The following is a 15,050-nucleotide window of genomic DNA, read 5'->3' on the forward strand; positions in this document are numbered from 1 at the left end:
CTTTAGGAAGCCATCCAAACCTCTATTACACCATGAACCTGGTAACACAAATGTTCTTGTATCCAAAAAAATCCTCAACTTGACGACATTCAGCCAGGACAGCATTTTTATGTTCTCCACCAGCTGCATTCCTGAATATTCAATGCCAAGCGCTTAAATGCTATTTAACCAGCCAGGAGATATTCCTGAGTTGGTTAAATAGTTTTGAATATCAGGGGGTTCGTGTATAAGTTCTGGATGGATGCTGATCTGGCCATGCTCACACCCCCTTGCAGTTTAATGCTATAGATTTTACATACTAAGGTTATAGAATACCTCCAAAATACAGTAATATATGTAGTGGCAAATTAGTGCCAATTATTGATTGATTGATTGATTGATTGATTTGTATTCAGCTCACTCCTTTTTCAGTAGGAGCTCAAAGTGAGTTACATTCAGGTACACTAACCCCTCTGTTTACTAAACCGTGCTAGCAGCTGCCGCACGACAGTGCCTACATAGTTCATTGAAAGTGAATGGGCTGTATCAGCATTAGTGCACGGCAGCTGCAATCATGGCATAGTAAACGGGGGGGGGGGGGGGGGGGGGGAGGGGTAAGTATTTTCCTGTCCATGGAGGGCTCATAATCTAAGTTTTTTACCTAAGGCAATGGAGGGTTAAATGTCTTGCCCAGGATCACAAGGAGCAGCTGTTGGATTTAAACCAGGCTCCCCTGAATTGTCAGCATCATGTTCTAAACACTAGGCTACACTTCCGCTTTACTGATTAATGCCAATTAGCACCAATTATGACAAATAATTTTTAGTACAAATTAGCAGCTAATTTGTCAATTAAATTATTCTACTCTATATAACTTGCACATACAATTTTGCATGCATGCTAAATGTAAAATTGGATCTGCAAGATTATGGAACAAGGTGGCATATGCATTTCATAAGTACATAAGTAATGCCATACTGGGAAACACCAAAGGTCCATCAAGCCCAGCATCCTGTTTCCAACAGTGGCCGATCCAGGTCACAAATACCTGGCAAGATCCCCAAAAAGTACAAAACATTTTATACTGCTTATCCCAGAAATAGTGGATTTTCCCCAAATCCATTTAATGATGGTCTATGGACTTTTCCTTTAGGAAGCCGTCTAAACCTTTTTTAAACGCCGCTAAGCTAACCGCCTTTACCTCATTCTCTGGCAATGAATTCCAGAGTTTAATTATACGTTGAGTGAAGAAAAATTCTCTCCTGATTCATTTTAAATTTACTACTTTGTAGTTTCATCGCATGCCCCCTAGTCCTAGTGTTTTTGGAAAGCATAAACAAACATTTCACGTCTACCCATTCCACTCCACTCATTATTTTATAGACCTCTATCATATCTCCCCTCAGCCGCCTTTTCTCCAAGCTGAAGAGCCCTAGCCGCTTTAGCCTTTCCTCATAGGGAAGTCGTCCCATCCCCTTTATTATTTTCGTTGCCCTTCTCTGCACCTTTTCTAATTCCACTATATCTTTTTTGAGATGTAGCGACCAGAATTGAACACAGTATTCGAGGTGCATTCGCACTATGGAGCGATACAAAGGCATTATAACATCCTCATTTTTGTTTTCCATTCCTTTCCTAATAATACCTAACATTCTATTTGCTTTCTTAGCCGCAGCAGCACACTGAGCAGAAGGTTTTAACATATCATCAACGACGACGCCTAGATCTCTTTCTTAGTCCGTGACTCCTAACGTGGAACCTTACATAACGTAGCTATAATTCGGGTTCCTCTTTCCCACATGCATCACTTTGCACTTGCTCACATTAAACGTCATATGCCATTTAGATGCCCAGTCTCCCTGTCTCGTAAGGGCCTCTTGTAATTTTTCACAATCCTCCCGCAATTTAACGACTTTGAATAACTTTGCATCATCAGCAAATTTAATTACCTCACTAGTTACTCCCATCTCTAGGTCATTTATAAATATGTTAAAAAGTAGTGGTCCCAGTACAGACCCCTGGGGAACCCCACTAACTACTCTTCTCCTTTGAGAATACTGACCATTTAACCCTACTCTCTGTTTTCTATCTTTTAACTAGTTTTTAATCCACAACAGAACACTACCTCCTATCCCATGACTCTCTAATTTCCTCTGGAGTCTTTCATGAGGTACTTTGTCAAATGCCTTCTGAAAATCCAGATACACAATATCAACCAGCTCCCCTTTATCCACATGTTTGTTCACCCCTTCAAAGAAATGTAGTAGATTGGTGAGACAAGATTTCCCTTCACTAAATCCATGTTGACATTTGTCTCATTAATCCATGCTTTTGAATATGCTCTGTAATTTTGTTGTTAATAATAGTCTCTACCATTTTGCCCAGCACCGACGTCAGACTCACTGGTCTATAATTTCCCGGATCTCCTCTGGAACCTTTTTAAAAAATCGGTGTTACATTGGCCACCCTCCAATCTTCCGGTACCACACTCGATTTTAAGGATAAATTACAAATTACTAACAATAGCTCCGCAAGCTCATTTTTCAGTTCTATCAGTACTCTGGGATGAATACCATCTGGTCCAGGAGATTTGCTACTCTTCAGTTTGTAGAACTGTCCCATTACATCCTCCAGGTTTACAGAGAATTCATTAAGTTTCTCTGACTCGTCAGCTTCAAATACCATTTCTGCCATGGGTATCCCACCCAAATCTTCCTCAGTGAAGACCGAAGCAAAGAATTCATTTAATCTTTCTGCTATGGCTTCGTCTTCCCTGATCACCACTTTAACTCCTCGGGCATCTAGCGGACCAATCAATTCTTTTTCCGGCTTAGATAGGAGCGACTGTCGGCCTTCCCCCCATTTCTAGTTTAAAAGCTGCTCTATCTCCTCTCTATCTTCATCATTACCAAACATCCTCAGTTTAACCCTATATTAGGATCAGACCAAAAAGCAATCCATAATCTTATACTGGCAAGTGATGTGCATTCATTTTAAATCAATGGTAAAATGTAATGAAAGAGGCCATTTTGGTTTGTTTTCTTCATAGAAACCAATGGCTTCATGGTTGGGAAATTATTCATTTTAATTATATGAAGGCAGGAAAACAGCCTACCTCACTGGCCAATCATGCTAAAACCTTTTAACAATATACACCTATGGCAGTTAGATGGATATTCAGCACCAATATCTGGTACCAAGTAGCTCTGAATACTCTGAATACTGCTCATTGCCAAATCCAAAGGTCATTACTCCATCCTCATCCTCCTTGATCTATCCGCCGCCTTTGACACTGTCAATCATAATTTACTTCTTGCCACACTGTCCTCACTCGGGTTCCAGGGCTCCATCCTCTCCTGGTTCTCCTCTTATCTCTCCCACCGTACCTTCAGAGTATATTCTCATGGATCCTCCTCCACCCCCATCCCGCTCTCTGTTGGTGTTCCTCAAGGATCTGTCCTTGGACCCCTTCTTTTTTCAATCTACACCGCTTCCCTCTGCTCCCTGATCTCATCTCATGGCTTCCAATATCATCTTTACGCTGATGAAACCCAGCTTTATCTCTCCACACCAGACATCACGGTGGAAACCCAGGCCAAAGTTTCGGCCTGCCTATCAGACATCGCTGCCTGGATGTCCAACCATCACCTGAAACTGAACATGGCAAAGACTGAGCTCATCGTCTTTCCACCCAAACTCTCTTCTCCTCTCCCTCCACTCTCTATCTCAGTTGATAACACCCTCATCCTTCCCATCTCATCTGCCCGCAACCTCGGAGTCATCTTCGACTCCTCGCTCTCTTTCTCTGCGCACATCCAGCAGACAGTCAAGACCTGTCGCTTCTTTCTCTATAACATCAGCAAAATTTGCCCGTTTCTCTCCAAGCACACAACCCAAACTCATCTACTCTCTCATTACCTCTCGCCTTGACTACTGCAACCCACTTCTCACTGGCCTCCCACTTAACCATCTATCCCCCCTTCAATCCATCCAGAACTCTGCCGCGTGTCTTATCTTCCGCATGGACCGATATACTCATATCACCCCTCTCCTCATGTCACTTCACTGGCTCCAGATCAGATTCCGCATACAGTTCAAGCTTCTCCTACTAACCTACAAATGCACTCGATCGGCAGCCCCTCATTACCTCTCTACCCTCATCTCCCCGTACGTTCCTACCCGTAACCTCCGCTCACAGGACAAATCCCTCCTAACATACCCTTCTCCACCACCGCCAACTCCAGGCTCCACCCTTTCTGCCTCGCCTCACCCTATGCTTGGAATAAACTTCCCGAGCCCATATGCCAAGCCCCCTCCCTCCCCATCTTCAAATCCGTACTCAAAGCCCACCTCTTCACTGTAGCTTTCGGCACATAACCATTTACCTCTACTCAGGAAACCTCGACTGCTCCATTTGATTGATTGATTGACTGCATACTTGTCCATGTCCTTCTTTGTTAAAATTGTACAGCGTTGTGTGACCCTAGTTGCGCTTTAGAAATGTTAAGTAGTAGTAGCAATATCTGGATAGAGTGCCAATAAAGTTAGCACAATGAGTTGAATATTGCTGCAGTTCGGATAACATCTTCTTCCAACCATCCTTCAGCCACTTACTTACTGCCCTGGCACTATTCTGATAGCACTGAGGCAGTCTGCAGTAGTACTGAGGGCTATTTTATAAAGGAACCTAGGCCTCTAGATTTTTGTACTAGAATACTAATGTAACTATCAACATATCTGAAATTTAGGTGCTCACAATTACACAAGCCAAAGGTACGTATGCCTATGTGTATCAGGGATACACATAATTTACAGTATTATGTACATTAAGCATGAAAGTGGGAACTTTGCTTATGTCCAGCCATTTTCAGCCACTGTGTATTCCCCCATCCCTTGTGAATATGCACTATGTAAGATAAGTTGGTACTTGTAGAATAGGGCTTAGGTGCTATACTAGCATCTACATCGATAAATCACTTTAAACAAGTCAGTTAATCAAATTGGTAAGCAGGGGCACTAAGTATAATACACACAAAAAAGCCCCAGCTCTTAATTGAACCTTTAATGCCACAAAGCAAATTCAGACAGCCTCAGCGGTGATTCTCTTCACATGAGCAGATAGGCTCATGGCTCACCAACCTCCTCATCAGCTGTAATTGAACATTTTAAATATCAAAACTTCACTTTTAATGATAATTTTACACATAGTTAAACTTGAGACAATTATGGCAATGAAGTAATCCAAACTCTGGCAGTAAAGTCAAAAGTTCCAAAAGAAAAGCTAGAATCCAAATATAAATGTAAATATATGTTCTCAAAGAGACCTCAGTAGTGCAACTCAAAGCTTATGAAGTTTTTTTAGGAGGGCAGATAAGGGCTGTGCAACAGTTGTACAAAGTAAGGAGCAATATGAATCCGAGGCACATACACAACTGTTGGACAATACTCTTTGCAGCCCAATGGATAGCGATCCTGTGATCGAGTTGAAATATGAAATAAAATTCCTGGAAGGTAGGGGCATGTTGACAGTGAAAGAGGCTTCATTTTTGATGGAATTACATCCTAAGACACCAAAAATCTATTTTGTTCTGAAAATCCATAAGAATGGCAAGTCACCCCCGTGCCGCCCAATAGTGGCTACTAGGAATTAGGTTTTGGAACCCTTGTCCCAATTTGTGGACACTTTCCTTAGGGAAGAAGTGGTTAAAATGTTATTGTATTTAAAAATACAAGTCATTTTTTAAGACTTCTGGAAGGGGTTGGGGTTCCATCAAACAACATTATTCTTGCTACTCTAGATGTGACATCGCTATATACAAAAATTCCTCAGGATGGAGCTATGGAAATGATTAGAGAGACCTTGGAGGCATGACAGGGAGCACCCCGTATATCAACTATGATTAAAAGGAATTACTTCTGGGATAAAGGCTTTTACCAACAACTACAGGGGATAGCAATGGGAGCTACCTTGGCTCCCTCCATGGCAACATTGTATGTAGTACGTTTTGAATATTTGAAATTATACCAAGCAAGTGAATTTAAATCTAATTTTGTTGGTTTCTAAATGACATATTTTTCATATGGCAAGGTACAGAGGAACAGTTGAATCAGTTTGGCATGTGGATCAACACATTTGACACATACCTTCAGTTCACTTTGAAATACAATAAGACACAGATTAAATTTTTGGATGTTTTAGTTTGTAAACACCATGATAAGATAACTACTTATCTGTTGAAAGAAACAGATTTTTACAGTTTTCAAGTTTTCACCCAAATAAATTAAAAACCATTTTGCCTGTAAGTCAATTTTTGTGCCTCTGTAGAATATGCACCTCTTTTGAAGATTTCAAGATCCAGGCAACTTTATTAACTGAACAATTTAAAGAAAGAGGTTATCCTCAGAAGGGGATATCCAAAGCTTATTTGAGAGCATGGTTTGTGAATAGGGAATTGCTTCTGATGGAAAAGCCTCAGACATTAGCCACTAACACTCTGGCATGTGTATTGCCTTATTCAAAGATGGCAAAAACGTTTGTTCACATTTTAAAGACACACTGGCATATTTTAAGGCTGCACCTATGTTTGGAAAGATTTCCTATTGTTACATATAAATGAGGCTGCACAGTTGGTGAGATGTTGTCAAGACAAAGATATGAAGACACCCCAGCATCCTATGCAATGGGATGTCTTTCTATTTGTGGACACTGCCAATGGTGTGAGCTGGCCATTATGGGTACGATATGAAGAGATTGCTAAATGGGATGCAATATACAATTGAGTTTTAATATGGATTGCAAAAGCTCTAAAGTGGTATACATGATAGAATGCCCATGTCGTTTGATCTATATAGGCCGGAGCAGTAGACCACTGCGTAGATGACTAACTGAACATAAATCAAGAATTATAACCAACAATATGAAGGCACCTTTAGTTCCCCATCGGAAGGAGAAACAACATACTCTGAGAGATATTTGATGGTGAATATCAGATCAACTGAAGGAAGGGTGGGAGGGTGATAATCATGAGAGTATACTCAATTACAAAGAACAACATTGGATATTTTCATTAAAAATGGCCATTCCAAAAGGTTTGAATGCTGAGATCAAATGGAACTCCTTAATATTTCAACATCAGAACAAGGCTCTGTGATTGGCGGATTCAATCAGCTGATGATTTAAATACCAGATGAAAAAACGCTAGCCCCAAGTTTATTTGTCAGTGCTGGTCGGCAAGATAAGGAGCTTAGCTATAATGGTGGGAAACTTTTCCTTATACTCATTTTTTGGGGGGGTTGCATGCTAGTTAAATCATTTTCTTTAACAAACATTTTTAACAGTTATTTAATACTAACAGAGATTTAATGTTTTTCTCTTTTGTGTCTTTTTAGGTGATATGTCCTTGAAACAGCTTCATGTTAAACAAGTGCCATGTCAGACTTCCTGGCCCTGTGAAAAGTATGTTAGTTCAACTGGAGAAAATTTAGAATTTAATAAGTTTAAACAAATACAAAAACAAAAAATAAGGAGACCGATGAAGAATTAAGGTGGTCTTTTACTAAGGCACACTAGCATTTTTAGTGCACGGTGATTAGGTCGCGCTAAATGCTAAAGATGCTCATAGAAATATATGCAGTAATATATAGGCATATATCCAATTTAAATAGTGAAGGGAGTGAGTCATTGGCGTAGCAAGGAGGGCTGCCACCCGGGGCGGTTCGCCGTTGCACCCCCCCTCCCCGGGTGCAGCACGATGACACCCCCCTCAACGCATCAACACCCCCTCGACCCAGTGCCTACCCTCCTCAGCTCCCTCCAACCAGCTGAGCACCCTACCTTTAAAGAAATTTTGGAAGCCATGGAGAGGCAAGGCGCAGCGCCTGCAAGTAAAAGAAGCGAGGATCATCATCGGGCCTTCCCTCACGCTGTCTGTCCCGCCCTTGTGGAAATAGGAAGTAGCATCAGCGGAGGTCGGGACAGACAGCATGAGGAAAGGCCCGATGATGATCCATGCTTCTTTTACTTGCAGGCGCGAGGCGCTGCGCCTCGCCTCTCCATGGTTTCTGAAATTTCTTTAAAGGTAGGGTGCTCTGCTGGTTGGAGGGAGCTGAGGAGGGTAGGCACTGGATCGGGGGGGGGGGGTGTCATCGTGCTGCACCCGGGGGGGGAGTTGGCAGGGAGAACCCCCCCCCCGAGCTGACACCCGGGGCAGACCACCCCTCCCCCCATGCTACGCCACTGGAGTGAGTAGTCAATTACTTTCAATATACTCAACTTCACCTCAATTATATCCCCATTATATCTAAACACATAGAGTCACTTTCATAGGATCATCAGATCAGCGTACCAACCTCTAAAATGGGTAAAAGTTATTGTGAGCCAAGCATTTTCAGAGAGGCAGAATCGTAATCCTCATCAATCCCAATTTTTTTAAATTTTTACTTATTTTTTCATTATAGCATTCATTTATATCATTTATCTGAATTTCTCCATATATATCTTTAAATTCCAGATTAGTACTTAGCTTTTCAGCCACTGTAGATAATGTGCGGTGGAGACCTCTCTGAAAATGCTTGGCTCACAATAACTTTTAGCCATTTTAGAGGTTGGTACGCTGATCTGATGATCCTATGAAAGTGCCTCTACACAGAAATATATGAGCAACTCTAGCGTTTAGAGCTTCCTAATTATTAACACATGCTAAAAACACTAGCGTGCCTTAGTAAAAGATCCCCTAAGTGCTAGATTTTTTTTAAGCTAAAGAGCTTCATAAGTTTTGAGTTGCACTACTGAGGTCTGTTTGAGAACACATATTTAAAGTTATGTCTGGATTCCAGCTTATGTTTTGGAAATTTTACAAGTAGTGACATTTTTTTCTACAAACTAGCTTGTTGAAGAAAATGCTTGTGTTAGAGAATCTTTCCTTGATGAAGCCTTCGTGGTGAAACATGATTCATGTTGGCATTTTGGTCCTGGCATTTGGTCTGTTTGACCCTTTCAAGATAAGTGTCACTATTTGTAAAATTATCATTAAAAGTGAAGTTTTGATATTTAAAATGTTCAATTACAACTGATGAGGAGTTTGGTGAGCCATGAGCCTATGTGCTCATGTGAAAAGAGTCACCGCTGAGGCTGTTTGAATTTTCTTTCTGGCTTTAAAGTTCAATTAAGTGCTGGACTTTTATTGTATACTAACATCTACATGCAGAAGTTTGCATATACATGCACAAATGCTAGTATTCTAAACACTTACACATGCAACCCATGCATAAACTTTTTTCATAAGTGCATAGCGGACGTGCACCAAAAATGAAATTACCACAAGGGCCATGCGGTAACTATGCGGTAACTCCATTTTGGCACGTGTTGGGCGCACATAGATGCTTAAGCGGCTTAGTAAAAGGACCCCTTAGCAGGGGCTTGCAGGTAACATAAAGACCCACAGTCACAAACAGAAAACCAAAACCCCAAAAGAAAAAGACCACCCCCCCCCTTATAAGCAAACACCTAACTTTATCTCCTCCTAGTCTCCTCCCCCCTAGTCACTTTTCCTTACCTAGCACTATTTCTCTGCATTTTATTTCCAAATTACTCGCCTTGGCCTGAACATCCTCCCACCCAGGAATCTCCCAGTCACTCCCCCCAGTGACTCTTTACAGGGACTTACTCTGTTAGTAATCCCAAACTAATAGGGGATTGCACATGTAGATCAGAAAAACAATATTTTTTGAATTGTAATTTTTAGACAGCAGAATGTGCAAAATATACAAGAGTGTGAAGTAGTAATATATTTTGAATGCTAGATTTTAGATGGAAACTGCTATATAATGAAAGTGAATTAGCAGCTGTTGCTTTCTCTTATGTTCTTTTTTTCCTTTTTTTTTTTTTTTTTTTTAATATATGGTCTGAGATCCACCCATTAAAGTAAATCAAGAAATTAACCATCTGTCATGTTTCATGCACAAAAAAATATTTAAATCATTTTGAAGAAGCCACTCCATAAATTTCAAAAGGTCTTCTTTAGTTCCTTGCCAGGAAAGTAATGTATTTTATGAAGTTAATAATGTAGAAGTAGTTTTCTATTCCAACCAGAACTCTTATTTTAATATGTGTAATTGACCCAATGAAAATGTTTTACTAACTGTTAAACATCCATTTCAAATATATTGTCTCAAATAAGCAACCGGGCTATTATTAGAAACACTGGGCTTCCTGAAGTCTAGTGTGGGTTATTAATGGGGCACTTCAATTTTTTTTTAGGAAGTCTGGTCAGGCTGTTAGGTCCTAACCTCCCCCCCCCCCCCTTCACCCTATTTCTGTACTGCTGCACAGCTGCCTGGAGCCATGCTCCCTCCCATGGCATTGATAATTTATTTGCAGTTTTACAATTTTTTTTTTTTTACACTGGCTTGCCTTTGGTTCAGTGCTCAGTGGCTCCTCAGAAGTTTGGGGGCAGCCTGGAGAGGTGGCAGCAAGCAATTGCTGGTGTGTGTCAGCGTCACGCTCACCGACTCATGGTGGCTTGCGGCTGAGGTGGGTCTGGCAGTGATTTACACTAGATGGATAGCCAGACCTCACTTTTTGGGGGCGGGAGAGGCTGAGCCCAAACTGGTGGGGGCACACTTTGCCCCGCCCCCTGTTGCAACTCCACATACCTGGACTAGCAGGGGTCCCCAAGCCTCGCTACTACTACTCTTACTACTACTACTTATAGTAACATAGTAGATGACGGCAGAAAAAGACCTGCATGGTCCATCCAGTCTGCCCAACAAGACAAACTCATATGTGCTACTTTTTGTGTATACCCTACTTTGATTTGTACCTGTCCTCTTCAGGGCACAGACCGTATAAGTCTGTCCAGCACTATCCTCGCCTCCCACCACTGGCTCTGGCACAGACCGTATAAGTCTGCCCAGCACTATCCTCGCCTCCCACCACCGGCTGGCTCTGCCACCGAATCTCGGCTAAGCTCCTTAGGATCCATTCCTTCTGAATAGGATTCCTTTATGTTTATCCCACGCGTGTTTGAATTCTGTTACCGTTTTCATTTCCACCACCTACTACTTATCATTTCTATAGCACTACTAGATGTATGCAGAAGCCTTCCTCCAGCAAAGTTCACTGCCATGCCACCTCCCCTGCTTCACCCTGTGGTGTGCATGCTTGGTTTAAATGAAATTGAGAATGCGCGAAGCCTTATGCATGCTCAATTTCACTAAAACTGAGCATGCACATGTGGGGGGAGGGAAGCAGGGCAGGCAGCTCGGCAATGAACAGTGCTGGAGGAAGTTTTCTGCTGGCAGGGCTTGGGGACCCCTTCCATTCAAACCGGCAGACCTTGGGGGCCAGAATACAATTTGGCGGGGCCTAGTCCCCCAAGGCCCCCGTGCCTATGTCACTGATTGACACTCTCAGTCTTGCTGCCTCTGCTGCTATGTCTCACCTATGTAGAAACAGGAAGTTACATCAAAAGGCAGGCTGCTGCAGCAGAGGTCCCGTGGCTGGCTGGATCATGCAGGAGGGAGGAACTTGAAATTTAAAACAGCAAGTGCCCTGCAAGTAAAAATTATTAACCTGCGGGGAGGTGGGGACAGAGAAGAAGGAGGAACTTAAAGGAGAGAAGAGAGGAGAAGAGGGAGGAGCTACTCTAGGCTGAGCTAACTTTGAGTGGTGGGTGACCCAAATGACTCCTGAGTTGGATGGATATCAAGGCACTGAGGGCAGGCTGTACCACTGCGAAAATAAAATGGCTTTTTAATTGACAGTTTGAAAAGTCTGCTGGCAGCAGGCATGGCCTTTCAAAAATCAGAGGCTTTTTTTGGGGAGGGGGGAAGGGATTGTCCATTTCTTGTGTACGCTCACATTACTTGCATTGCAATGTAGTAATTGTTTCCAGTTAGTTACATTGAACCCAGACTTGTTTGGGATAATGTAGGATCTGAAAGTCCCAAATAAATAAATAAATAAATAAAATGCCAGCTAGTGGCAATCCTAGCCCAGATCATAAGAAGAGGTAAGAAGAGATCTGTTCATTGCAAGGGTGGTGGAAGTGGAGGACAGCAATGCCAGGTTACCGCAAATTCTGGGGATGGGCGATTATTGGGAGAATGAACATTTGGATGTACAATTTAAATTATTGAGTTTTCTGGCCTTGAAACAGGGGGTGGGTGATTAGAAGAGATGGGTTATTATTAGAGAGAATACTGTATTTATTGTTGTAATATGGAGATGTTGGTGAACATACATTTTGGAATGCATGGAGCTTGTTACATATTTTTTCATAAGGAAATAAATTTGCTTTCTGTAACATGTTGTGAACTGTGGTCAGTGGGCACTATACGGATGCTTCAGAAAATGTGATAGCTACTTAGTGAGGGCACATACAGGCTGATATTCAGCCTGCGGTGGTCAGTGACCTTAAAGGCATCGACTTCCGTGGGCAAAAGATGACTCAGATATTCAATGTGAGGCCTAATCTGGGCTCCTGACTACTGGAAATTATCTGTCTGTCAACTGATACTTAGACCGTTGCCTGGATAAAGTTAGGACAGCCTTTCTCCTATGTTAACTTTATTTGGGCACTCTGAAAATCACCAGTAACTGAAAATAACCAGCTCCACCCATCATCTACTCCCAAACTGCTCTGACACTAAGTGCTGCTACGGTCTCCTTGGATGGGAATGAGATTTGATCTACTGCCTTTCTGTGGTTACAATCAAAATGGTTTATATAGTATATACAGGTACTTATTTTGTACTGGGGTAATGGAGGGTTACATGATTTGTCCAGAGTCACAAGGAGCTGCAGTGGGAATTTAACCCCGTTCTCCTGGTTCTAATGCTACTGACTAACCATTATCTACTTGGCCAGCACAAGTTAACTGGGTAGGACTCTCTCCTGCTGGGTTGAATGATTTTAAATTTAGGTCTGATAGACTTTATACCATGAGCATATAGAGGTGTGAGAGCAGGGTAACACAGGGCTTACCTAGCAACTATTCACTGGTGGCCTGGTTGCTCTCTTAACTTGCCGTTGATTCCAGAATGCAAAAGAATGTATGCATCATGAGAGGAGCTTAGAATCTCAGAAGAACATCCGTTACTTGACTGTGGATCTTGTGGACCAGAGAGAATGAAAGGCCTCTCAGTTGTGATGAGCACATGTATGCAAGTCTATGACCTCTTTTGAAAACGGAAGCATTTCACCCCCTATATTGTACTGTCCCCCTGGATTCTTGTAACCCAAGTGCAGGAACCTGCATTTCTTAGCATTAAATCTTAGTTACCAATTACTGGATCATTCTTCAAGCTTTGCTATATGCTTCCTCATGCTATCCATACCCTCCAGGATGTCCACCCTATTACAGAATTTGGTATCATACACAAAGAGACAAACCTGACCAGACAACCCTTCTGTAATGTCACTCACAAAGATGTTAAAAAGAGCCAGTATCTAATAAACAATACAGTGCTACTAAATGCATATGAGACCTCTTTCAATATATACTATTGAAAAACATCTTAATAAAAATCATCTGTAGGTCCCACATATGAGGCTCATACCAAAGTTAATACTAGGATCATCACTTATCTTATTACAGTGGTGTCCAACTGAAACTCCATGTGTTGCTCAGTCCTTGCTTCTTCATTCCTCCTCCAGTGCTCTTTGAAGACCTCCACCAACATCCTGAACACTATAGCAGTCCATACATACATACATACACTCAGCCACAGCTAAAGAAACACACTCTCTCTCTCTCTCTCTCTCTCTCTCTCTCTCTCTCTCAAACACATGGAATGGAACATGGTAAAACTAGAGGACATGAATGGAGGTTGTTGGGTGATAGACTTAGGAGTAATGTTAAGAAAATCTTTTTCACAAGGGTGGTTGATGCCTGGAATGACCTCTCGAGGGAAGTGGTAGAGACAAAATCCATGACAGCATTCAAAAAGGTGTGGGATGAAAAAATAAATAGTATAAAAAACAAAATTGAAATGGCTCCATGTGTGTTGATGTGTTGAGTGGTGCTTAGATGGTGACTCCAGCTGTGAAGAACTAAGACCGTTGCTTGGCAGACTTCTACGGTCTGTGTCCCATATATAGCAATCCCAGTTTAGGATGGGTTGGAAAGGGCTTTGATGGAAACTCCAGTAATTGAAACATGAGGACAGTGCCAGGCAGAATTTTACGGTCTGTATCCCACCAATGACAAGACGGATTCAGATAGGCTGGAGTGGGCTTTGAAGGCAACTCCAGTAGTTGGAACCTAAGGTCAGTGCTGAGCAGACTTCTATGGCCGATGTCCCAGAAATGCCAAAGGAAGACCATGATGAAGTATGTTTATCACATTCATTGTTGATTTAATTATGAATTGATAATGATGTGACTGTTGGGCAGACTGGCTAAATCATTCAGGTCTCTATCTGCTGTCATTTACTGTTTTACTATATATAAACACACAAGGACTATCAAGCAGAAGAGACACACCCAAACAAATAAATATCGAGTTGTATAACGAAGTTAGAGTGAAGTCTGATTTACCAAAATTGGGAAAGCATAGTCCTGGAGTACACAAAATTTCTAGACATTCTTCATTTTCAGCACTTAGAATGGATGAAATATCCTTACCATGTGCTGCCACTTTACCATCCCCACCCATTTATTTTCTGGGGTATGGATAGCAAAATACATGATGAATGCCTATCTTTGCAGGCAAATGCTTGCCTCCTTCCCAATCCCTGCTTTTCCCATTCTTCAGTCAACATCCCAATTCTTTGCATCAACTATTGCCTTTGCCCTAGCCTTCAGAGGTAAGTCTTCAGATACAAGATTAGGCATGTACATCTCCATTAGCATACCAAAGTTAATTCAGAGTACTTGACCTCTGCTGCAGCTCTTCCTCAACCAGTATAGTGAGCAAGTGAGGGAAGGAGATCAAGTAGCAAAAAAAGCCCTGACCAGGAGCCAATGGAAAAGTATATAGCTGAAGTGCATGAGTAGATTTGCACATTTGATAAATTATCCCCCGATAGTCAGCCTGCAGTAGACAGAGGTTGACAGCCACAAACTAATT

Source organism: Microcaecilia unicolor, chromosome 1, assembly GCF_901765095.1.
Source record: "Microcaecilia unicolor chromosome 1, aMicUni1.1, whole genome shotgun sequence".
In the NCBI taxonomy this organism is placed as follows: Eukaryota; Metazoa; Chordata; class Amphibia; order Gymnophiona; family Siphonopidae; genus Microcaecilia; species Microcaecilia unicolor.